We start from the raw sequence: 15,261 nt of genomic DNA on the forward strand, positions 1-15,261 counted from the left end.
TTGTACCATATAAACCTCACAGTATTCTTAGCCATTATGTCCCAGACATCTTTCAAAGTCTGATGAAAAAAAAACTTCTCTGGGATAATGCCCAAACCTATAGCCACACCAAATCTGGCATATAGTTACAGAGCATACACAACCCTCAAAGTTTCCTAAATTAAAAATATCTGATTTTCATCTCATGAAATAGAAATTTACATATTTAAATAATTGCAAAATAATCAAGGATGCAACAGTTAAATCTTGTTTGCTATAATTAGTCTGAAAATATACAATACAATCAGGGCTATTTGCAACAAATGATAATCTATACAGTTCTAATTTAATTAGCAATTATAGGTATTCTACCAAATGCATGGTCAATAATTTCAAGCACCTGTTAGTGCCTTGTTAGAGTGCACAAATTTTGGGTCATGTGATTGAGACAACTGACAGGAAGTACAGCTAGTTTGAAAAATTTAATATTAACTAATAATCTAGGAAATCAATAAAGCATTTTCTGAGTTGTTTCTCAATAAATCTTTCTCCATTATATATAAAGACCGAGGTTGAGCATAACTGATCATCAATCATATTGACAGTGAAGTATTTCCAAACACTAACATGGGCCGCGCTATTTCTGTTTCACTCTCTTCTTAGAAGACATCAAAACGAAAAATCTCTAGGTGATTCAGAGAGCTCTGACTGATGAAAATTCAAACTCTTCCCTCCCTCTACTACTGCTTTCTAGTAACATAGGGATTTATTGGATTTTCAGTTGTACCCTGGAGATCTAAAGAAATTTAAATGAGCCATCATATTAAAGGAATCAGCATACCAAAAATAAAACTTTTAGAGTAGATTAGTAAAAATTCTTTTCATAAATCAAACTTTAGTTACTTTTGTTCACCAAATTTGGACAAGCCCTCTTATTCAAAATTTTAAGGGATCATATTGAAATAGGAGTTAAGATCCATCATTACCTGGACTGTGGCCTTTGGAAGCCATGCAAATGAAATAAATATCTTTTCCTTTATGTTAAAACCAGCAAAACACACCATCAGAAATGTAGTCAAAATTCGTATCAGTACTGCAATACCCAGGGTGGCAACACAAAGGCCTGTAAGAAATACTCAATTTTTAGACATAACGAAATACTGGGGAAGAAATGGAATCTCCTGATTATTGATTCAAAATTCTATCAACAGAAATAATCTAAAAACATTAAAAAATTAAAAAGACAAAAATGATTAGGCATAATTTGTCAAAACATCAATATTAAGGATCAATCAGACCATTTGTTTAAAAGAAGGTATTTGCCCTAAATTAAAGCCAGAAATTAACTAAATATATTTGAATTTCCACAAAGGAGATTTGAATGTTATTTATCTTATGCTTTATAGCAAGAACCACACTTTTTCCCATGTGTTTATTTAACAAGAATTTATTAAACTATAACTACGCATAACAGAATTTGGACTAGGTTCTGATACCCAAACACGCATAACGTACAGACTTTGCCTCCATGAACTCCAAAGTCAGAGGAAGACAGAAACATAAAGAACCAAAAGGTGAGTGCAGTGTAAATATACCGGTAAGAGGGCGCAGAAGAGAAAAAACTTAATATTTTCATCAAAGTGGTTGAGAATTCTTTACAGAGGATAAGACCAGAGGTGATATTCAAAATATTTATCAGCAAGTATGGAGGCAATCAGGCAGTCAGAAGAGAGCTGGCTGGGCACTGACCAGTCAGAATAGACACTGGCTTCTACACCTGTTTCCCCATACTGGTGTGTGCACTGACTGCCCATCACCCTGGCTGATGTGTACAGCTACTTCGTTCAGTCCTTCAGAATCCTTTGCTGATAAAGGTAAGTTCATTCTGATTTGCAAAATAAGAGATTGTGACTAGGGCAAGGCAAGCTACCGGACCTGAGAAAGGCAAAGCTAAGGTGAGTACTAGGTAATAGGGTGGTTTTTGAAAAAGTAACATTTGTTGAGTGCTTGCTCTGTGCTAGGTTCTGTATTAAGCTTTAAATGCATCTCTTTACTTAATCTTTACAACCTGTGGAGTAATTATTCTCACTTTACAGTTGAAAAAAAATGAAGATCAGAAAGGATAAATAACTTTCTCAAGTTCAAGAGGCTGGTAAAACACCAGACAGACATTGCTTGATGCTCTATTGTGAATCTGCAACATGGTTTCTTTATGAAAAGGTTCTGTGGCTCTTTATTGGAGGGCATTTTTCCCAGCGTGGTAGATTTTCAAAAGTATTTGTTGCCTTAAGTACAAGATACAAAAGGGACGATCCCATTCCCAGGAGGGAGCAGTCTGGGGAGGATGATGAGGAAGCCTTGGACACACTGAGCCTCAAGTTTTGTGGGATTTACAAGTGGTGATGTCCAAGCAGCAACTGGCTATGTTGAATTCGAGATAAAGATTTTGCAATTACATAGTTTATAATCGAAGCCACTGAGTGTAGCTGAGCTCAGAGAAATGATACCCAGCGTGAAGTGTAGAAATCTTTTGAAAGAACTTGGAGGAAGAGCAGCACTTAAGCCATATATAGTGTAAAGGAAGACTCAGAGGGCACTGGAAAATGTAAAAATTCAACGTAAAAAGTGTTGTAAAGAGGTCAATAGCGTCCAATGCTGCTGAGAGATCAAGTCAAGTCAAGACTAACACGTATTTCGTGTATCCAGCAATACGACCGTGGTGAGGGCGGGGCTGGTTGTGGAATGGGGCAGAAGCTGGGCTGAAATGTTCTGAGGGAGGGCATGAGAGTTGAAATGGAAAAGGGGGACACAGTTACCTCTTTAGAAAAGTTTGAAAAGAGGAAGAGAGAGAGTGGTAGGTGAGGGGGGAAGTGAAATGAAGAAGGGATATATATATATATATGTATATATATTTATTCAAATTTTGACTGTGGTAAAATACACGTAAAATTTACCATCTTAACAATTTTTAAGTGTACAGTTCAGCAGCATTAAGTTAAACACTCACATTTTTGTGCAACCAATCTCCAGAACATTTTCATCTTGCAAAGCTGAAACTCTACACCCATTAAACAGCAAGTCCCCATTTCCCCGCCTAAACCCTGGCAGCCACCGCTCTCCTTTCTGTCCTTATGAATTTGACTCCTCTGGATGCCTCACAGGAGTGGGATCATGCGGGATTTGTCTTTCTGTAACTGGCTTATCTTACCCAGTGTAATGTCCTCAGGTTCATCTATGTTGTCACATGCGTCAGAATAGAAAGATACTATTTTAAGATAGGAGAGATTAAAATCTGTTTCAATTCTGCAGAAGAGAAAGCTGTGACAAGGATATCTGAAGATGTGTCAGAAAAAGGGGAGACTCTGTGTGAGATCTAGAAGGAGGTGGCAGGGATGGGATCCCTAGTATGGACGGAATAATACTGTGATGCAAGAAAAGAAGGAAATAATGAGTACAGGTCTTTCTTGATGTACGATGGGGTTACATCCTGATAAACCAATCATAAGTTGAAAGTCAACTTTAAGTCAAAATATTGTAAGTCAAAAATACACTTTGGGCTGGCCTGGTGGCATAGTGGTTAAGTTCGCACCTGCCGCTTCAGCAGCCCAGGGTTCCCAGGCTTGGATCCCAGGTGTGGACCTAGCACCGCTCTCAAGTCATGCCGTGGCGGTATCCCACATACAAATTAGAAGAAGACTGGCACAGGTGTTAGCTCAGCGACAATCTTCCTCAAGCAAAAAGAGGAAGATTGGCAACAGATGTTAGCTCAGGGCCAATCTTCCTCACCAAAAGAAAGAAAGAAAGAAAGAAAAAGAAAAAAATGCATTTAATACACCTAACCTACCAAATATCATACCTTAGCCTAGCCTACCTTAAATGTACTAGGAACACTTACATTAGCCTACAGTTAGGCAATCATCCAATACAAAGCCTATTTGATAATAAAATGTTCACTATCTTATGTAATTTCTTGAATACTTACTGAAACTGAGAAACAGAAAGGGTAGAAGTGTATGGGTCGTTTGCCCTCATGATCCTGTGGTGACTAGAGCTGCAGCTCACTGGCGGCTGCCCAGCATCTCGAGAAAGGATCATATGGCATATCGCTAGCCGGGGAAAAGATCAAAATTCAAAATTCGAAGTATGGTTTCTAATGACTGCATATCACTTTCATACCATGGTAAAGTCAAAAAATCCTAAGTCAAACCATCGTCAGTCGGGGACCATCTGTATACGTGTACAAATTAATTTTTGAGTATGGTACTAAAAGTCAACAGTTTTAATATGATGGCTTTTGAATGTATGAATGAATAAAAGAATGAATGAACAAACATTTCTATCCCATGGATACATATTATAGAACTGCCTAATTATCTTTAAAATTCTGGCCCTTGATCAGGACAAGCCTAGATGAACATTCTTATCGTTGGAAAAAAATTTTAAGGCCTGCATTTTCTTGATAGTAGTTAAGAGCGACACTTTTCTTTACAAGCAACAATATTTAAGGCATAAAATTTACTGTCTTAGATTGACAAACATTCTTTTCTAACCAACTGCTTAAAAGATCAGTATTAACTTTTTATATAATTGTGACAATGGGAACCACCAAATATAAACCTACTACAGATACTACAACTGAATATAAAAAGTTGATTTTAGCAAAAACACTACTTTGAAATTCTCACCCACAGTTTCTGGTCTGAGAGATGCAATAGATACCTCTGCTCCAATCAGTCCAAAGAGAAGGGGCTGGAAGATATCCCAGGCCACTGCAGTAATCTTTTCAACCTCTGCCTAAAAGAAACACACATACACATACAGGGATTTTTATTATGTGAAGTTAGAAGATCTAAGAATTTTACTAATTTGAAATCTGAGTCAATTTGACCTGAGATAGGCTTTATCTATGTGGCATCTATAAATAAGAAGGTAGCTAGAATACAGCAAAAAATTGCATAAAGATACTTCTAACAGTTAAGGTATTACATAAGGTGCGTTGGTGTTGGTTTGCAAAAGGATGTTAACTATAAAGAATCTCATCAAGTCATCTCAGGAGGACTTCGACTTCTGAATACATGATGTGTGTGTCCATAATACTTAGTATTACTTTATAGTTAATTTTCACTCAACAATATGATTAAAAGATCTTGTAATATTTATACATATATCTAGAAATGCACCTTATTGCTGCATAATAATGTATGATATGGAAGTACCATAGTTTATTCAACCATTTCTTTATTAATAGACCTTTAAGTTGTTTCCAATTTTATTTTATTATAAAAGAATACTGTTTATGACTATCTCAAATCATGCACAAAAATAAAATTCCGGTATAGTGAAGTGCTGTGCCAGTTATTAACTTACTGCCCCTCGGCTCCAAATCCTCCTTTCAATTGTTGCTCTGCAGAAGATGGAGCCAGGGGCTGGCCCAGTGGCCGAGTAGTTAAGTTCGCGCGCTCTGCTTTGGCGGCCGCGGGTTTCGCCAGTTCGATTTCTGGATGTGGACGTGGCGCTGCTCAACAAGCCATGCTGGGGTGGCATCCCGCATGCCACAACTGGAAGGACCCACAACTAAAAACACACAACTATGTACCGGGGGGCTTGGGAAAAATAAAATCTCAAAAAAAAAAAAAAAAAGAAGATGGAGCTGGACCCTTTTAAGTCTTTCCCCTTTGCTAGCTGGACCATATTAAATTTTGCCACTAGAGGGCGCCCAAGAGCTACTCCAAGAGGAAGGCGCTCGTCTGGTTCGGTGGCTCCTCCTAGCAGGATGCTTCCGCACCGGGTCCTGCAGCCCGGGTGGCTTCTCCAGAGCCAGGCTCCTAGGGTGTATGGCGGCCAGCAGCACTCAGCGGTCAGCAGCTGCCCCCAGCCTCCTCCTCGGGTGATTTCATAGCCAACTGCCCTGGGCAACATACCACCCCATACACCTTTAGAGGGTAGATTTCCAGCAACTTCTGCAGGCAGGGTACCATGGTGACTTCTCTGCCATCCAGTGAACCAAGGCTCTAACAAGGCTTGGATTCTCAGCCCTGGGTGCCGAAGTAGGTGGGGTGGGGTGGGGAGGTGGAAGCGGATGCTGCATCTCAGCCCTAGGGGTTTATAGCTGCTATTCCTATATTCTTTAGGGGCCTCTTTACATCTTACAAGACAATCCCTAGTATGGTTAATAATAAGCTTTCCCTATTCCAGTTACTATATGGTTTCTCATTCCTTCTAAGACCCTAATTGATATAAGTACTAACTTTATAACACACAATACAAAAACCCTTGGAAAAGATTGACATAATTGACTAGAATAAAACGAAAATATTTTGTGGCAAAAGAAACCATAAAAAAGGATAGGTGACAAACCAGGGGAAAATATCTGTACTATGTGTAACAGAATAAGGAGCAATATCCAATCAATAAGAAACAGACATAGAACCTAATCGAAAAATGGGCAAGGCATACGCACAAGTAATTTGTACCAGAAGAAACACAAGGGCCAAAAAACATGAGATACTAAAACTCAGTAATCAGAGAAACACAAATTAAAATGATATACCATATATTTTTTTGGGGGGGGGGAGCCATCATATTGGAAAAAAACACTAAAAAGTTTTAATAATGTCTAGTATTTATAAGACTGTAAGGAAACTCAGCAATTGGTAGGAGAGCAAATTGATAATGCTTTTTTTGTAGGGCAATTTAGCAGTACCCTTAACAGTGTCTAAGAATTTACATTTAACAGATTTTTTCAATCAACTAATAAGAATCTATGTTTTTGAACGACATTTTAACATTTTTTTACCATTTTTACACATCTAAGGATCTATACTTTCATTTACGTACTCAGCAGTTTGACAAAGGAGGATTACCTCGTTTCCCTATTTTCTTAATTTTTGTTATTTCTGGTATGTTTATTAAGGTGAAGATTCTATTTCCTCTTAGTTTATAAATGTTTAAAGACACCGTATATGAGGGGTTGGTTGATTTATTTATATAGTTCTATTCCTATATCATTATAAAGTTATGTTTTCACATCGTAAGGAATCAGATCATGACTGAGGTTCAAATTCTGCCACACACCAACTGCAAGCCACTCGCCTCTCAGCACCTAATTTTCCTCATTTGTAAAATGAGAGGTTTACATTAGATAACGTCCAAGATCCTTTATCACTTAATGACAGTGAATCGTCTGCCAAACTAAGGTCCAGATGCCACCCTTCTACATATCTTTAAATTTTACTTTTTAATTTAGTTTTTAGAGTATATCATAGCTAAAGTTCAGACTTTAGCTGATATCCATAGTTGTAAAGAACAAAAATCAACTCCATTAATTTTAGGTTACTTAGCCTTCTGTTGCCATGACTAATGGCTTAACAGAAGTCCTCGAAAGTATTTCATGTACTGAGAACTCCAATGAAAGCAGAGGCATATTGAGTTTTCTCTATCAAATTGTTTTTATTTCTAAACTTGGACAAAGGCCACAATTTGGTTTTTTTTTTTTTTCTCGCTGAGGAAGATTCGCCCTGAGCCAACATCAGTTGCCAGTCTTCCTCTATTTTGTATGTGAGCTGCTGTCACAGCATGGCCACTGATAGACAAGTGGTGTACATCTGCGCCTGGGAACTGAACCCAGACCACCAAAGCGGAGCATGCTGAACTTAATCACTAGACCACCAGGGCTGGCCCCACGATTTGGTTTTTGATTGTAATACTGTAGACTAATTTAATATCAGACATGGCCCTATATATTGTAAAACTTAAAGATGAGAGAGGAGCCACAATGTACCTTCTTGTGGGTTTTTTTGTAACTTCAAAACTAAAATGAATCTGTTTATAAAGAAAATAGAGGGGCTGGCCCCGTGGTGTGGTAGTTAAGTTTGGCACACTCCACTTTGGTGGCCCAGGTTTGCAGGTTCAGATCCCAGGCGTGGACCTACACCATTCATCAGCCATGCTGTGGTGGTGACCCACATACAAAGTAGAGGAAGACTGGTGCAGATGTTAGCTCAGTGACAATCTTCCCCAAGCAAAAATAAAAAGAAGAAGATTGGCAATGGATATTAGCTCAGGGTGAATCTTCCTCAGGAAAAAAAAAAGAAAGAAAAAGGAGTCATCAAATAGGCTAAGTACAAAAGAAGACATGAGTTCAGAGGAATGAAGACTGTGGTGTCCACTGAAAGTTAAGGCCACTTTACCTATCTGTATGCACCATTAGTAAGAATCTTCAACAATGGAAATCACTTTCCATTATGGACAAAAAGAGAAAGTTAAGAGAAACAGAAGTTTCATCATGAGTTAAATATCTACTTAAGCTGACACTTCTCTTCTTAGAGAGAAGATTTCAAGATTCAGAAGATTGAAAATATATCAAGAAAAACATCCTGTAGCTGTTAAAGTCATCAGAAGAAGCACTGCATTTGAAAACAGATGAAAAATATAGATGAAAAAGGCCTTAAAAAAGTGAGTGCATTTGAATACAATAATGGCAAGATTACAAGGAAAACCAAGCAGGAAAGTATGAGATAATGTCAGAAAACTACAGGCGCAAACAAAATTTTATAAAATATTGTAGCTTGTCAAAGCATAATTCAACAACAATATAGCTACAGCACTGAGTTTACAAGTGTTTTATTTCCATTTTCCCACATAATAGCCACAATAATTCTTTAGTGATTATTATTATTTTTCTCAGTGTACAGTTGAGGAAACTGAGTATTAGAGAAGGTAAGTGACTTGCTTGGGATTACACATCTAGACAGTAGAATCTCTGGGACTGGAATCCCAATTTCCATAGATTAAATTTTATGCTCTTTTTATTACATTGTGCTGCTCAGAGATAGTCATAAAAATTATTAGTGTGTTCTGACTAAGCACTTTGCCTTATATAGATTATTTCACTTAATCCTCCACTCTACGAAGTTGTTGCTATTATCATTCCCCACTTGAGAGATATGGAAATCGAAGACTGAGAAGTCAGATACTTTGTACATGGGCATACAGCTACTCAGGTGTAGGGCTGAGCTTAATCCAGGAAGTCTGAGTGCTCAGACCCTATGCTACACCATGGAACAAGGAGGAAAAGCAGTCCAAAACCTGGACTCATTGATTTGGTGCCTCCAGAAGTAGGGACTTGCCTGAGTACTAAATTAGAAAAGATATGGAGAGTGTCTGCCATATAAGTGATTCAATGAAGGTTTTTTTACCCTGTCTTTAGGAAATCATTTTCATATACTCAAACAGTGTGTTTTCATCCTGGCTCTGCCACTTATTAGCTTGGTGACCTTAGGCACTCTATCTACTATCTCTAGGCCTTGGTATCCTCATTTGTAAAATGGGTCTCGTATCTACCTCTCAAGGTTATTGCAAAGAATAAATGAGATAACATAGGTAAGATTTCACTAGGAAAGGAATCTTTAAGAAAAAATAAACTGAGGAAAGGTCATAATAAGAGATTGATAGATCGGACCACGTGAAACTATAAGATATTTGTGTGTTAAAAATGAACAATAAAAAAAGGCACAAAGGGCTAATATCATATATATAATCAGTACATTCAACTTTAGGAGATAATGGACAAAAAACCTATCAAAGAAAAAGAAAAAATACAAATAGCTAAATATATGAAAAAGCATTCAATTTTATTGTTAAGCAAGGAGGCATAAAACAAAAAAAGATACCACTTTTGACTATCAGTAAGGATAAAAATTAAAAACAATAATATTCTAAGGCAGTGTTTCACAAAGTGTGGTCCCCAGGGAAGCAGCATCAGCATCACCTGGTAACTGATCAGAAGTACACATTCTCAGGCCCCACCGTAGTCTAACTAAATCAGAAATTCGGGAGTGGGGTCCACAAGTCCAATTTAACAAGACTTCCAGGTGGTGCTAAAGTTGGATAAACATTATTCTAAGCTGATGACGATGTAATGATATAGGTACCTCACATATTACTGGTGGAAAAGTAAATGGATACAACTCTAGAAAGCAACCAGTTTGGTAATACGTGTCAAAAACCTAAAAATGTTCATGTTATTTGACCCAAAAAATTTAGCATTAAGAATCTGCCCTAAGGAAACGATATTGGATTTCAGCATAATTTAAAATAGCAGAGACTGGTTTTAAAAAGCTTATGGTGCATCCACGTGTGTGTGTGTGTGTGTGTGTGTGTGTGTAAAGAGACATACATAGGAGATTAACCAGAGGTAAATATGAAAAAAAAAGCTGTCAGTTCTCTCTCCGGGTTTTGGGATTACATTGATCTTCTATGTAATCAGCCAGGCTGCTGGCAATTCAGGCAAAGTTATGGCAAATGCAGAAAAACAGATGATTTGTTTGGTTTATAACGGTCTTTTCTACATGACTCACATCCTCGTTTTCTGAAGAATCGTGTAACCGGAACTGGCCGGGCCCCCTCCCTTGTCTTCTGCGCGAGTGGCTCACGTCCACTTGCGGTGGGCACCCGTCTTCCCCTCGACGTCTGTTGCTAAAACTACTCTTTTATGTTCTATTCCAAATGATATGGTTCCTTTTCACTGTTTATTTTTTATCCTATCATTTATTAATTTACAAACAATCTGAAATTGCAAAGTTTGGAAGTATAATGTTTTTAATACACTTGCTATATGTTATTCGAATAGATGTCGAAACATAAAAACGTGCCCTGCACAATGATGGTATATTCTGGTCACTTTGGAGTCGATAAACCTGAGTTAAATCCCAGTGCCACTTTCTAATTTTGTGACCTTGGACATGTTATTTAAGTCCTTCTGACTTACAGTCTCTATAAAATGTAAATGGTAATATTTTTTCAAAGGTTTTTTTGATGAGAATAAATGAGAATATCCCCTCACTGGCTAGCACAGGGCCATACGGAGTGGCAATAAAAATTGATTAATTCTCTTCCCTCTTTTCACCCATGACAGTATAATATAATGAGTTGGTTGTAATTTTTGAAGACTTTTAAACAAGTGACAACAGAAAGCATTTACCTATAAAATTCAATTTGAAGAAACTTACTACAAGCATATTTGAGAATTTTCCTGTTGAATAAATGAAAGGAAATAAACCAAAATAGTTTACAGAGCTGTTGGCTTTAGGTGGAGAAATTACAAATCATTTTTTCTTTCCTTTTATCTGACTTTTAAAAAATTTTTCAAAGTTCTACAATAAGCATATACCGCTTTCATACTCAGAAATCAAATAAACTTTATTCTAAACAATATTCTCTTTGGTAATTTATTTTTTTAAATGCTAAAAAAGGTTACCATTCAAAAGTGAAGGGACAGTTTGTAAAATGCTAATGTCAGGCAAGCTCCCAGATGCTCGACAAGGGTCACAGTGCACACACAGTGGCATGCCTTCACGGAGTGAAGACTGCGAGCTCTGTCCCGGACAAGGGGGCCAGAGTGCTCCGAGAGCAGTGCGCTGGTCAGCAGCCCAGGCAGGATGGAAGGCACTCAGCAGTGAGCGCTCAGCGAGGAGCCAGGGAGCTGAGATCAGACCTGAGACTGAACAGCAATGTGTGATCACCTGCCTCGGCCTGCAAGGAAAGTGAAGCCACGGAAAAGCAAATTTTGACAAGAGCAAATGTTTACAAGAGATGAGGGATGATAAGAGGACCCAATTTATACTGGGAAGTTTATGTTTTAGCTTTCCTCTTGTCAGATGTTAAGTTACGTGAAATCACAAAGGAGAATTTAATAATACGGGTGCTGCTAAGGAAAAAAAAGTAGACCTGAAATAAGCCTTACAGCCAAGCCTCCCCAGGAGGACGCAGCAGCCCTGGGCCCATGCAGTGCCTGCAGCAGGGCTCTGCAGAGCCTTGCTCCTTGCCTGCAAAGCCCAATCCACTGCGGCCTGCTTTCCTGGGGCCTCAGTCCCTTATCTACACAAGGCTCCAGGCAGCCCCACCAATCCACCCTCCTCTACAGCAAAGGGATGCCCAACTGCACATGTCTTGCCTCCCGAGAGTGAAAGCCTCCAACGGAGTGCCATGTGCCCACAGTGAAGCCCTGCCTCTACAGACCTCTGCAGAGACCGCTCACCTGCAGGGCACTGCACACCCAACCTCAGGACTGATAATCAACATATATTTTTCATGTAGTATTATTTTAAGCTGAATTATTTTCAACAGTTGTCTTTGGTTTTCCCAAATGATATATGTGTATTTAGTTTAGGTCACCCACATCTAATTTCTTCATGAAGCAGAATAGTATATGATCCTCTCAAGTTCAAATCCATAAAAATGTACCTTGAAATTAAATAAATGGCAACCAGCTAATTTCCATAATACACATAAAGGAAATGAATAATTTTAATGATCTTGAAAGTCAGTAAGAAAAACAGACAATCGTAAAAAATGGGCACAGGCTTTTGAATAAACTGGCTAGTAAATATATGACAAGATGATTAGCTCCACTTGTAAAGAAATACAAATCAGATCAATAATGAGAAACATTTTTCACCTGTCAGATTAGCAAAATATCTAAAGATTGAAAGTACACAGATCAGAAAAACAGATCCTTTCACAAACTGTTGGTGGGAATATAAATTGGTACTGCTGTTTAAGAGGGCAACTCAAGGGGCTGGCTGCATGGCTGAGTGGTTAAGTTCGTGCACTCTGCTTTGGCGGCCTGGGTTCACCAGTTTGGATCCTGGGCACAGACCTACTACACACCGCTTGTCAGGCCATGTTGTGGCGGCGTCCCACATAGAAGAACTAGAATGACCTACAACTAGGATATACAACTACGTACTGGGGCTTTGGGGAGGAAAAAAAGAGGAAGATTGGCAATAGCTGTTAGCTCAGGGCCAATCTTCCTCACCAAAAAATTTTTAAAAAGCATACGTTAAAAAAGGGCAAATTGATACTATCAAAAGTATCAATGTGCATACTCTTTCATAGAGAAATCCTATTTCTAGAAATTAATCCTATAGATACACTCAAAGATATGCTATATTTTGTTGATTTTAAGAAACACACTTTTTCATTTCTGAAATTAGGAAGTGATGTCATAGTTTAATTGGCAGCATTCTTTTTCTCTCTTGGTGGCATGTAAAATAATGGTGCTTCTTAGACTTGATAGTGTCTTAGTGGTATATGCAAGGATATTTTATTGATGCACTTTTTGTCTTGGCAGAAAATTAGAAACAATTTAAATGTCTGTTAAATTAAATTTAGGCAGGAAACTGGTTAAATAAAGTACAGTACAGCTATACAATGCAATACTCTGCAACCCTTACAAAGAATAAGGGAGGCATCATGGAAATATGACCATGATACATTTTAAGTAAAAACATCAAGTTATAGATTGGTATGTAACAGGAAAAAAGGAAGTGTATGTGTGCATTTGGGCATACATTTGTATATGTACAGAAAATAGCTCTTATGATTAATTTCATTAACTTGATATTATGAAAGTATCTGGAAAAAAACTAATCTAATCAGAAAGTAGTCATGAGAAGAAGAACTTAAAATGAAATTCACCTTTTCACTGCTCCATCCCATGCCTGCAAGGAAAGCCATGAGCAACGTACACAGTCCTCCTGACCCAGGGAAACCAAGATACACACTGCTGAACACCGACAGCACAGACAGCCCCAAAACAAGGCACGCCCGCTTCCATACAAGTTTGTCCTTGAGGAGAAAAAACGTGGATTAGCTCAATTATTTCATAGAACTGATTTTTAATTATTGATTTTTCCATATTCAGGACTTAGTAGAAAATAAAAATGTCTGTATCTGTGCACATAAATGCATGACATAACATTTACTTTCTTTTCCTTAACAAAAGTAGAGTTAGCATGTGTACAAATGCAGCTTCCCCGTTCAGGAACCTCAGTGAGCCTCCTCTGAAGTCATTGACGCAGAAGTCCGCAGGGCTGAACGGAGCAGCAGAAAAGAGTGTGTGGGCTTTGGAAGTGGACAAATTAGGGTTAAAATGCAAGCTCTTTCCCACCATTGGCTATGCAGTTGCCATATTACTTAGCCTCTCCAAGCTTTGTTTCCTCCTCCTTGAAAGCAGTTACATCATGGGGTTTTTGTGAAGCTTAAAGATATGATATCTCTATTATTTTTAGGTTCTCTATTTACTCTTTAATGTGATGCTCTCCAGTTCTTCTTTCTAAATCTTTGAATACCAAGAAACTCTAGGTGGCTGTAGACTGAGAGGAGTCTGTGGTGTTGATTTTTAAAATCTAAGCAATGTGCTCCTCTCTTTCGTTACTTGTCCCTGTTCAGCCTTTAAACTTCTTGATTGCTTTAGAAGGCAGCAGGTCCTTAGAAGGGTTCGACTGGAAGCGCACAGGCCCTGGCAGTGGATGAACTGAGTTCATACCCAGCTCTACGGCGTTCTAGCTACGTGACCTTGTTTAAGTCATCTCTCCCTGAGCCTCAGCAGTGAAATGGTCATATTAAAGGTATTCTCTTCATGGGTTATTGTGTGGATTGCACTAGATCAGCGCTTCCCAACAGAACGATCAGTGATGCTGGAAATTTCTATGTCTGTACTGTCTCTGGAAATGTCCTGTGTCTGCTGGAGCTGCATGTAGATAGTCGCTGCCCTGATGAGCACAGCGGGACTTTACTCAACTCACCTGTCATTTTATACACAGTAAGCAACAAAATGTAAGCCATCATTTTTCTTTGTACTTTGTTGCATAATTAGAAAATCCTTGAATTTTCTTTTATGCATTCATAAAATCTTTTACAGACTATTTTACTTGGAGTTTTTTTGCAGCACAATAAAAATTCAAATCAACATACATTCTGATAATGCAAACATTAATTTTCTTAATTAAAGTTTTACTTCAGTTAAGATTTGAATTCCATTCAAAATGCTCTGAAATCTCAAAATAACACCAATTCTTTTAGAAAAGAAAAGGTTTTTATATGTTTACCTATCAGAAGAGACTAAAGAGGGTAAAGGAAAACAAACAAGCCTTTGTTTCTCATTAAGAATCACTATGTACAGTAAAGAACTTCAATCTACTCGGTGAGAAAGAGACTATATTTTAATGAAATGTTAAGGTCTATCTATTTGATAGTATTAGAATCTAAGGTATTTTGACACTAAAACCGTGGGCCCAAAGAACCATTTTATATCTTGATTTAGTTGAGTATTATGAATAATAATAAAAATAAAAAATAAATTAATTAAAAAAATAAGACTTGCGGGGCTGGCTGGGTGGAGCAGTGGTTAAGCTCGCACGTTCCACTTCGGCGGCCCATGGTTGGCCAGTTCGGATCCCAGGTGCAACCTATGCACTGCTTGTCCAGCCATGCTGTGGC

The 15,261-nt window shown here is 38.1% G+C and overlaps 1 pseudogene; it reads right to left on the reverse strand.

Moving 5' to 3' along the window:
• Window positions 1-874: 874 nt before the first annotated feature.
• LOC139044105 (sodium/hydrogen exchanger 9B2-like) overlaps window positions 875-15,261 on the reverse strand; it is a 51,425-nt pseudogene continuing 37,038 nt past the window's right edge.

The sequence above is a fragment of the Equus asinus genome, unplaced genomic scaffold (assembly GCF_041296235.1).
Source record: "Equus asinus isolate D_3611 breed Donkey unplaced genomic scaffold, EquAss-T2T_v2 contig_590, whole genome shotgun sequence".
Classification (NCBI taxonomy): domain Eukaryota; kingdom Metazoa; phylum Chordata; class Mammalia; order Perissodactyla; family Equidae; genus Equus; species Equus asinus.